This window comes from Papio anubis, chromosome 5, assembly GCF_008728515.1.
Source record: "Papio anubis isolate 15944 chromosome 5, Panubis1.0, whole genome shotgun sequence".
Taxonomy (NCBI): Eukaryota; Metazoa; Chordata; class Mammalia; order Primates; family Cercopithecidae; genus Papio; species Papio anubis.
In genome coordinates this window covers 48,291,645-48,303,820 of record NC_044980.1, presented here as the reverse complement: position 1 = coordinate 48,303,820, position 12,176 = coordinate 48,291,645, and positions in this window count along the sequence as shown.

The window sequence follows — 12,176 nt, the reverse complement described above, 5'->3', positions numbered from 1 at the left end:
TGACAGCTCTGAAGAGCACAGTGGTCCTCCCAGCAAGGAGTTTGAGCTCTGAGAACAGAGAGACTTCCTCCTCAAGTGGGTCCCTGATCCCCATGTAGCCTAACTGGGAGACATCTCCCAGTAGGGACTAACTGACACCTCATATAGCTTGGTGCCACTCTGACATGAAGCTTCCAGAGGCAGGATCAGGCAGCAATATTTACTGTTCTGCAACCTCTGCTGGTGATACCCAGGCAAACAGGGTCTGGAGGGCACCTCCAGCAAACTCCAACAGAACTGCAGCTGAGGGACCTGACTGTTAGAAGGAAAACTAACAAACAGAAAGGAATAGCATCAACATCAACAAAAACAACATCCACACCAAAACCCCATCTGTAGGTCACCATCATCAAAGACCAAAGGTAGACAAAACCACAAAGATGAGGGAGAAACCAGAGCAGAAAAGCTGAAGATTCTAAAAAACAGAGCGCCTCTTCTTCTCAAAAGGATTGTAGCTTCTTGCCAGCAATGGAACAAAGCTGGATGGAGAATGACTTTAATGAGTTGACAGAAGCAGGCTTCAGAAGGTCGGTAATGACAAACTTCTCCGACCTAAAGGAGGATGTTCAAACCCATAGCAAAGAGGCTAAAACCTTGAAAAAAGATTAAATGGCTAACTAGAATAAACAGTGTAGAGAAGACCTTAAATGACCTGATGGAACTGAAAACCATGGCACGAGAACTGCATGACGCATGCACAAGCTTCAGTAGCCAATTACCTCAAGTGGAAGAAAGGGTATCAGTGATTGAAGATCAAATTAATGAAATGAAGCAAGAAGAGAAGCATAGAGAAAAAAGAGGAAAATGAAACAAAACCTCCAAGAAATATGGGACTATATGAAAAGACCAAATTTACGTCTGACTGGTGTACCTGAGAGTGATGGGGAGAATGAAACCAAGTTGGAAAACACTCTTCAGGATATTATCCAGAAGAACTTTCCCAACCTAGCAAAACAGGCCAACATTCAAATCAGGAAATACAAAGAATACCACAAAGATATTCCTCAAGAAGAGCAACCCCAAGACACATAATTGTCAGATTCACCAAGGTTAAAATGAAAGAAAAAATATTAAGGTCAGCCAGAGAGAAAGGACGGGTTACCCACAAAGGGAAGACCATGAGACTAATAGTGGATCTCTCAGCAGAAATTCTACAAACCAGAAGAGAGTGGGGGCCAATATTCAACATTCTTAAAGAAAAGAATTCTTTAACCCAGAATTTCATATCTAGTCATACCAAGCTTCATAAGTGGAGAAATAAAATCCTTTACAGACAAGCAAATGCTGAGGGATTTTGTCACCACCAGGCCTGCCTTATAAGAGCTCCTGAAGGAAGCGCTAAATATGGAGAGGAACAACCTGTACCAGCCACTGCAAAAACATGCCAAATTGTAAAAACCATTGATGCTAGGAAGAAACTGCATCAACTAGAGGGCAAAATAACCATGAAAATCATAATATCAGGATCAAGTTCACACATAACAATATTAACCTTAAGTGTAAATGGGCAAAATGTGCCAATTAAAAGACACAGAATGGCAAATTGGATAAAGAGTCAAGATCCATCAGTGTGCTGTATTCAGGAGACCCATCTCACATGCAGAGACACATAGGCTGAAAATAAAGGGATGGCGGAAGATCTACCAAGCAAATCGAAAGCAAAAAAAAGAGGAAGGGTTGCAATCCTAGTCTCTGATAAAACAGAATTTAAACCAACAAAGATCAAAGAGACAAATAAGGCCATTATATAATGGTAAAGGGATCAATTCAACAAGAAGAGCTAACTCTCCTAAACATATATGTACAAAATACAGGAGCACCCAGATTCATAAGGCAAGCCCTTTGAGACCTACAAAGAGACTTAGACTCCCATACAATAATAATGGGAGACTTTAACACCCCACTGTCAACATTAGACAGATCAAGACAGAAGGTTAACAAGGATCTCCAGGGCTTGAACTCAGCTATGTACCAAGCAGACCTAGTAGACATCTACAGAATTCTCCACCCCACATCAACAGAATATCCATTATTCTCAACATCACATTGCACTTATTCCAAAAGTGACCACATAGTTGGAAGTAAAGCACTCCTCAGCAAATGTAAAGGAATAGAAATGACAACAAACTGTCTCTCAGATCACAGTACAATCAAATTAGAACTCAGGATTAAGCAACTCACTCAAAACCACACAACTGCATGGAAACTGAACAACCTGCTCCTGAATGACTACTGGGTAAATAACGAAATGAAGACAGAAATAAAGATGTTCTTTGAAACCAATGAGAACAAAGACACAATGTACCAGAATCTCTGGGACACATTGAAAGCAGTGTGTAGAGGGAAATTTATAGCATTAAATGCCCACAAGAGAAAGCAGGAAAGACCTAAAATCAACACTCTCACATGAAAATTAAAAGAACTAGAGAAGCAAGAGCAAACAAATTCAAAAGCTAGCAGAAGGCAAGAAATAACTGAGATCAGAGCAGAACTGAAGGGGATAGAGACACAAAAAAACCCTTCAAAAAATCAAGGAATCCCAGGAGCTGGTTTTTTGAAAAGATCAACAAAACTGATAGACCGCTAGCAAGACTAATAAAGAAGAAAAGAGAGAAGAATCCAAAAGACACAATAAAAAATGATAAAAGTGATACCACCACCAATCCCACAGAAATACAAACTACTATCAGAGAATACTATAAACACCTCTATGCAAATACACTAGAAAATCTAGAAGAAATGGATAAATTCCTGGGCAGATACACCCTCCAAGACTAAACCAGGAAGAGGTTGAATCACTGAATAGACCAATAACAGGCTCTAAAATTGAGACAATAATTAATAGCCTACCAACCCAAAAAAGTCCAGGACCAGATGGATTCACAGCTGAATTCTACCAGAGGTACAAGGAGGAGCTGGTACCATTCCTTCTGAAACTATTCCAATCAATAGAAAAAGTGGGAATCCTCCCTAACTCATTTCATGAGGCCAGCATCATCCTAATAACAAGGCCTGGCAGAGACATGACAAAAAAAGAATTCTAGACCAATACCTCTGGTGAACATTGATGTGAAAATCCTCAATCCAGCAGCACATCAAAAAGCTTATCCACCAAGATCAAGTTGACTTCATCCCTGGGATGCAAGGCTGGTTCAGCATACACAAATCAATAAATGTAATCTGTCACATAAACAGAACCAAAGACAAAAACCACATGATTATCTCAATAGATGCAGAAAAGGCCTTTGACAAAATTCAACAGCCCTTCATGCTAAAAACTCTCAATAAACTAGGTATTGATGGAATGTATCTCAAAATAATAAGAGCTACTTATGACAAACCCACAGTCAATATCCTACTGAATGGGCAAAAACTGCAAGCATTCCCTTTGAAAACTGGTACAAGACTGGGATGCCTTTCTCACCACTCCTATTCAACATAGTGTTGGAAGTTCTGGCCAGGGCAAATAGGCAAGAGAAAAAAATAAATGGTATTCAATTAGGAAAAGAGGAAGTCAAATTGTCAATGTATGCAGATGACATGATTGTATATTTAGAAAACCCCATCATCTCAGCCCAAAATCTCCTCAAGCTGATAAGCAACTTCAGCAAAGTCTCAGGATACAAAATCAATGCGCAAAAATCACAAGCATTCCTATACACCAATAACAGACAAATAGAGAGCCAAATCACGAGTGAACTCCCATTCACAATTGCTACAAAGAGAGTAAAATACCTAGGAATCCAACTTACAAGGATTGTGAAGGACCTCTTCAAGGAGAACTACAAACCACCGCTCAATGAAATAAAAGGCAAATGGAAGAACATTCCATGTTCATGGATAAAAAGAATCAATATTGTGAAAACAGCCATACTGCCAAAGGTAATTTATAGATTCAATGCCATTTCCATCAAGCTACCAATGACTTTCTTCACAGAATTAGAAAAAACTACTTTAAATTTCAATGGAACCAAAAAAGAGCCTGCATTGCCAAGACAATCATAAGCAAAAAGAACAAAGCTGGAGGCATCACATTACCTGACTTCAAACTATACTACAAGTCTACAGTATCCAAAACAGCATGGTACTGGTACCAAAACAGAGATATAGACCAATGGAACAGAACAGAGCCTTCAGAAATAACACCACGTATCTACAACCATCTGATCTTTGACAAACCTGACAAAAATAAGAAATGGGGAAAGGATTCCCTATTTAATAAATGGTGCTGGGAAAACTGGCTAGCCATATGTAGAAAGCTAAAACTGGATCCCTTCTTTATACCTTATACAAAAATTAATTCAAGATGGATTAAAGACTTAACTGTTAGACCTAAAACCATAAAAACCCTAGAAGAAAACCTAGGCAATACCATTCAGGACATAGGAATGGACAAGGAGTTCATGACTCAAGCACCAAAAGTAATGGGAACAAAGCCAAAATCGACAAATGGGGCCTAATTAAACTAAAGAGCTTCTGCACGGCACAAGAAACTACCATCAGAGTGAACACTCAACCTACAGAATGGGAGACAATTTTTGCAACCTACCCTTCTGACAAAGGGCTAATATGCAGAATATACAAAGAACCTAAGCAGATTTACAAGAAAAAAATCAAACAACCCCATCAAAAAGTAGGCAAAGTGTATGAACAGACACTTTTCAAAAGAAGACATTTATGCAGCCATCAGCCATGAAAAAATATTCATCACTGGTCATCAGAGAAATGCAAATCAAAACCACAATGAGATACCATCTCACACAAGTTAGAACAGTGATCATTAAAAATCAGGAAACAACAGGTGCTGGAGAGGATGTGGAGAAATAGGAAAACTTTTACACTATTAGTGAGAGTATAAACTAGTTCAGCCACTGTGGAAGACAGTGTGGCAATTCCTTAAGGATGTAGAACTAGAAATACCATTTGACCCAGCGATCCCATTACTGGATCCTTTGAGTTTGTACTCAAAGGATTATAAATCATGGTACTATAAAGACACATGCACATGTATGTTTATTGTGGCACTATTCACAATAGCAAAGACTTGGAACCAACCCAAATATCCATCAATGATAGACTGGATTAAGAAAATATAGCACATATACACCATGGAATACTATGCAGCCATAAAAAATGATGAGTTCATGTCCTTTGTACGGACATGGATGAAGCTGGAAACTATCATTCTGAGCAAACTGTCACAAGGACAGAAAACCAAACACTGCATGTTGTCACTCATAGGTGGGAATTGAACAATGAGAACACTTGGACACAGGGTGGGGAACATCACACACTGGGGCCTGTCATGGGGTGGGAGGGGCGGGGAATGGCAGAGGGATAGCATTAGGAGAAATATCTAATGTAAATGATGAGTTAATGGGTGCAGCAAACCAACATGGCACATGTATACATAGGTAACAAACCTGCACGTTGTGCATATGAACCCTAGAAGTTAAAGTATTTAAGAAAAATTTATGTTGACTAATTAAAATTGTATATATTGTGTACAACAGGATGTTTTAAAATATGTATGCATTGCGGAATGACTATACCCAGCTAATTTACAAATATATTACCTCACATATTTATCTCCTTTTTGTGGTGAGAACACTTAAAAATATACTCTTAGCAATTTTCAAGAAAATAATACATTCTTATTAACTATAGTCACCATGTTGTACAATAGATCTCTTCAACTTAATTCTCCTAGCTAAGTGAAATTTTGTACCCTTTGACCACATTTCACTAGTCCCTGGTAACCAGCATTGTACTCTGCCTCTATGAATTCAACATTTAATTTTTTTTTTTTTTTTTTTTGAGGAGTCTCGCTCTGTCACATAGGCTGGAGTGCAGTGCCGGATCTCAGCTCACTGCAAGCTCCGCCTCCCAGGTTCACGCCATTCTCCTGCCTCAGCCTCCCGAGTAGCTGGGACTACAGGCGCCCGCCACCTCACCCGGCTAGTTTTTTTGTACTTTTTAGTTGAGACGGGGTTTCACCATGTTCGCCAGGATGGTCTCGATCTCCTGACCTTGTGATCTGCCCGTCTCGGCCTCCCAAAGAACATTTAATTTTTATTGCATTAAAAAAAATGATTTTATGGTGAAAAAACACAGAAAATGACATGGAAGCAATAGTTGACCTGTAACTAAAAACTGAGTATATTTGAGGTATGTAACATGATGTTAAGGGATACACATAGATAATAAAAAGGCTACTATATGGAAGTGAATTATATCTTTCACCTCATATAGTTAGACTATTTGGGGTTTGTTTTTGTGGCAAGAACAGCTTAAAATGTCATTTAGCATTAATCTCATATACAGTAAAACTTTACTACCTATAGTTTGTTACCTGTAGTCCTCATGTTGTACATTAGGTCTCTAGACTACTTCATCCTGCGTATCTGAATTAATTAAGATGATCATGTGTGTTTTTATCTTTCATTCTGTTAATGTGATGTATCATAATGTGATTTCATATATGTCATAAAAGGGTTTGGAAGTATTTCCTCTTGCTCTTTTTATTGGAAGAACTTTAAAAGTATTGACATTAACTTTTCCTTGAAGGTTGGGTACAATTTAGATGTAAAGTCACTTGGTACTTTGCTTTTCTTTGTTGGGAGGATTTGTTGTTGTTGTTGTTTGTTTTGTTTTGTTTTGAGATGGAATCTCACACTTGTTGCCCATGCCGGAATGCAGTGGCGTGATCTTGGCTCACTGCAACCGCCACTTCTTGGGTTCAAGCGATTCTCCTGCCACAGCCTCCTGAGCAGCTGGGATTACAGGTGTGCACCACCACTTCTGGCTAATTTTTATATTTTTGGTAGAGACGGCATTTCACCACGTTGGCCAGGTTGGACTCGAACTCCTGACCTCAAGTGAGCCACCCACCTCAGCCTCCCAAAGTGTTGGGATTACAGGTGTAAGCCACCATGCCCAGCTGTTGGGAAGTTTTTGACGACTTATTTAATTACTTTTTTATTGGTCTGTTGAGGCTATTTCTTCCTGTGTCAATCTCAGTAAGTTGTAATTTTCTAGGGATTTATCCATTTCTTCTAGGTAATCCGATTTGTTTGCATATAATTGTTCATAATAGTTTCTTATGATCCTTTTTGTTTCTGAGGCATCTGTCGTAATGTTATTTTTTATTTTATGTGCATCTTCTCTCTGATTTTCTTAGACTAGCTAAGGGTTTGTCAGCTTTTTCAAAAAACAAGCTGTTTTATTCTTTCTATGGCTTTTCTGTTCTCTATTTGACTTATTTCTGTTCTGATTTTTATTATTTTCTTCCTTCTAAATTTGGGTTTAATCTTTTTCTAGTTTCTTGAGGTGTAATGTTAGACCTTTTGGGATCTCTCTTCTTTGATTCAGGCGTTTATTGCTATATATTTTAATGCAAATTTTTATTGCCATAGAACTGGTTTTTGTATTCCATAGGTTTTGGTATTTTGTGTTTCCATTGTTGTTTGTCTCAATATACCTTAAAATTTTTATTTTGATTTTTTTTCCCATTGCTTTTTCAGGAGCATCTTGTTTAATATCCCCTTATTTGTGAATTTTCCAAGATTCCTCTTGTTATTAATTTTTAGTTACATAACATTGTGGTCTGAAATACTAGACATGATTTTAATTTTAAATTTGTGAGGACTGCATTGTGGCCTAACATATGCTCTATCCTGTCAAATGTTCCATGTCGCTGGAGAAAGAAAATGCATATTCTACTGCTGTTGGATGGAAAGTTCTGTATATGTCTATTAGACCCATTTGGCCAAAAGTACAATTCAAATCCAGTATTTCCTTATTAATTTTCTATTTAGTTTATCTATCAATTGTTGAAAGTGGGGTATTGAAACCTCCTGATATTATTGTGTGCTACCTATTTCTCCCTTCAAGTCCATTAATATTTGCTTTATGTACTTAGGTGCTCCAGTGTTGGGTGCATATATATTTATAATGGCTATTCCACTTCATTAACTGATCCCTTTATCTTTAAATAATGACTTTTTCTCATGACATTTTTTGATTTGAAGTCCATTTTTATCACATATAAGTATAGCCACCTCTGTTCTCTTTTGGTTACTATTTGCATGGAATATCTTCTGCTGTCCTTTCACTTTCAGCTTATGTGTGTCCTTAAAGCGTATGTGGGTCTCTTGTAGAGAGCATATAGTTGGATACTGTTTTTGTTTTAATCCATTTAACCACTTTATATCTTTTGATTGGAGGATTTAATCCATTTACATTCAAGGTTATTATTGATAAGTAACAACTTCCTATTTGTATTAGTTCATTTTTGCATTGCCATAAAGAAACACTAGAGACTAGGTAATTTATAAAGAAAAGAGGTTTAATTGTCTCACAGTTCTGCAGGCTGTACAGGAAGCATAGGGCTGGCATCTGTTCAGCTTCTGAGGAGGCTGTAGGGAGATTTTACTCATGGCAGACGAAGAAGCAGGAGTGAGCATGTCACATGGTGAAAGCAAGAGAGAGAGAGTTGGGGAGACAAGATGCCACACTTTAGAAGGATCAGATCTCATGACAACTCACTACTGCAAGGACAGCACCAAGCCATCCCACCTCCAACACTGGGAATTACAATTCAACATGAGACTTGGAAGGAGCATATATTTAAACTATATCACTGTTACTGGTTGTTTTGTAGCTCTTTTGTTCCTTTCTTCCTCTCTTGTGGTCTTTTGATGTCACAAGTTACATCTCTTTATATTGTGTGTTCTTTTGACAAATTATTTTAACTTTAGTCATGTTTGACCATTTTGACTTTCATACTAAAGTTATGTATGATTTACACACCACCATTATAGTATTGTAATATTCTGGATTTGACTATGTATTTATCAATATTAGTGAACTTTACACTTTCATATGTACTCATGATAGTAATTACCTTTTCATTTCCACTTGAAGAACTCCATTAAGCATTTCTTGTAAGGCAAGTCTAGTGGAAATGAATTCCCTCAGCTTTTTCTTGTTTGTGAAAGACTATCCTTCATTTCTAAATGACATCTTTGCTGGGTATACTATTCTTGGCTAGCAGGGTTTTTGTTTGTTTGTTTGTCTTTTTAATTTACCACTTTGAATGTATCATTCAGTTCTCTCCTGGCCCACAGGTTTTGGCTGAGAAATCCACTGAGAGTCTAATGGAGATTCCCTTACATGTGATTTGACACTATTCTCTTGCTGCTTTTAAAATTCTCTTTGACTTTTGACAGTTTGAGTATAATGTGCCTTCGGGAAGACTTCTTTGAGTTCAGTCTTTTTGGGAACTTTTGCGCTTCATGGAATTAAATGTCCAGATATTTGCAAAGATTTGGGAAGTTTTCAGCCATTATTTTATTCAATAAACTTCCTGTCTCCTTTTTTGTTCCTTTTCCTTCTGAAACTCCCATAATGTGGAATGGTGGAAGTTTAATAATATCATATACATCTGATAGGCTGTTTTCACTCTTTCTCTTTTTTTTTTTTTGTCTCTTCTGACTATTTCAAAAGACCTGTCTTCAAGTGCATAGATTCTTTCTGTTTGATCTAGTCTGCTGTCTAAGCTCTCAATTGTATTTTTTATTTAATTAATTGAATTCTTCCATGCTAAGACTTCTATTGGGTTCTTTTTAGTGATATCTATCACTTTGTTAAATTCCTCATTCAGATCATGAATTATTTTCCAGATTTCTGTGAATCGTTTATCTGTACCCTCCTATACCTTGCTAAGTTTACTTAAGATCCTTAACTTTGAATTCCTTTTCAGGCAATTTGTAAAATTTTTCTTAACCGTGAACACCGCATATCTTTCCATTTATTTGTGTCACCTTCAGTGTCTTTTATCAATGTTTTATAGTTTTCAGTGTACAGACCTTTCATCTCCTCCATTAAATTTATTCCTTGTATTTTATAATTTTTATAGCTTACATGTGATTATTCTCCTGATTTCTTTTTCAAATAGTTTATTGTTAGTGTTAAAAATACCACCAGTTTTTGAATGTTGATTTTGAATTCTGTAACTTTACTGAATCCATTTATTAGTTCTATTTTTGGTCAAGTCTTAGGGATGTGTACACACACAGAGTCATGTGCCACATATAATGTTTGGGGCAATGATGAACCACATACACAACAGTGATCCTGTAAGATTATAACAGAGATAAAAAATTCCTATTGCCTAGTTATGCTGTAGCTATAATAATACAACACATTACCCATGTGTTTGTGTTAATGCTGGTATAAACAAACCTACTGAGCTACTAGTCGTATAAAAATACAACACTTGGCCGGGCACAGTGGCTCACGCCTGTAATTCCAGCACTTTGGGTAACCAAGGCGGGCAGATCACCTAAGGTCAGGAGTTTGAGACCAGCCTGGCCAACATGGTGAAACCTCATCTCTACTAAAAAATACAGAAATTAGCTGGGTGTGGTGGTGCATGCCTGTAATTCCAGCTACCTGAGGGGCTGAGGCAGGAGAATTGCTTAAGCCTGGGAGGCGGAGGCTGCAGTGAGCCAAGACTGTGCCATTGAACTCCAGCCTGGGCAACAGAGCGAGACTCCCTCTCAAAAAAAAAAAACATAAATATATATATATATATATATAAAATATGTATATATACACACACTATATATACCTATAAAATATATATACACTATATATACCTATTATATATATATATAGTGTGTGTATATATATAGTGTGTGTGTATATATATACACATATAATATATATCTCACAATTAGGGACAGTACATAATACTTGATAATGATAACTATGTTACTGGATTTTGTATTTACTCTATTATTTTAGAGTGTACTCCTATTTATTAAAAAGAAATTAGCAGTAAAACAGCCTCAAGTAGGTCCTTCAGGAGGTATTCCAGAAGGCATAACAGGAAATGACAGCCCATTTATTATTACCCTTGAAGACCTTCCAGGGACAAAATGTAGAGGTGGAAGATAGTGATGATTGATGATCCTGACCCTGTGTTGGCCTAAATTAATTGTGTGTCTGTGTCTTTGATTTTAACAGTTTAAAAAGTAAAGTAAAAACGTTTAAAAATAAAGTAAAAATAACATTTTGAAAGTAAAAGCTTATGACACAAGAATATATGAAAGAAATATTTTTGTAGCATTGTACAATGAACTGATTTCAGCTAAATGCCATAAGTCAAAATATTTAAAAAATTAAGGTTTATAAAGTTACCATAAACAACAGCTTATTGAAGGAAAAACATGTTCTAAAAAATTTAGTGTAGGTTAAGTGCACACTGCCTATAAAGCTTGCAGTAGTATACGGCAGTATACAGTAATGTCCTAGACCTTTACAATCATTCACCATTCATTGACACCCAGAGCAACTTCCAGTCCTACAATCTCCATTCATGCTTAAGTGCCCTATATAGGTATACCAACTTTTATCTTTTATACTACATTTTTACTGTATCTTTTCTAAGTGTAGATATGTTTAGATACACAAATACCTCCCATTGGTTTACAATTGCCTACTGTATTCTATACAGTAACATGCTGTACAGGTTTGTAGCCTAGGAGCAATAGGCTATACCATATAGCCTAGGTATGTATAGGTTATATACTATCTAGGTTTGTGTAAACACACACTATGATGTTCAAAGATAAAATTGCCTAATGGCGACCCATTTATCAGAACATATCCCTGTCATTAAGCAACATATGACTAATATGACTGTGTGTGTGTGTGTGTGTGTGTGTGTGTGCGTGTGTGTGTGTGTAGACAAGAGAGATTGGGGGCGGGAGGTGTGGAGTGAGTCTGCAAAAAAAATAAGGACAATTTAGCTTCTTCCTTTCCAATTTGGATGTTATAATTTTTCTCTTGCCTAACTGATCTGGCTACAACTTCTAATACTATGTTGAATAGAAGTGGCAAGGGTGAACATCCTTGTCTTGTTCCTGATCTCAGGAAAAAAGCTTCCAACTTCTTCCTGCTGAGTATGTGTTAGCTGTGAGCTTCTCATGTATGGCCTTTATTATGTTGAGGTACATTCCTTCCATACCTAATTTGTTGAGAGCTTCTATCTTGAACAGATGTTAAACTTTGTCAAATGTTTTTTTGACACCTGTGGAGATGATCATATGGTTTTTGTCCTTCATTCTATT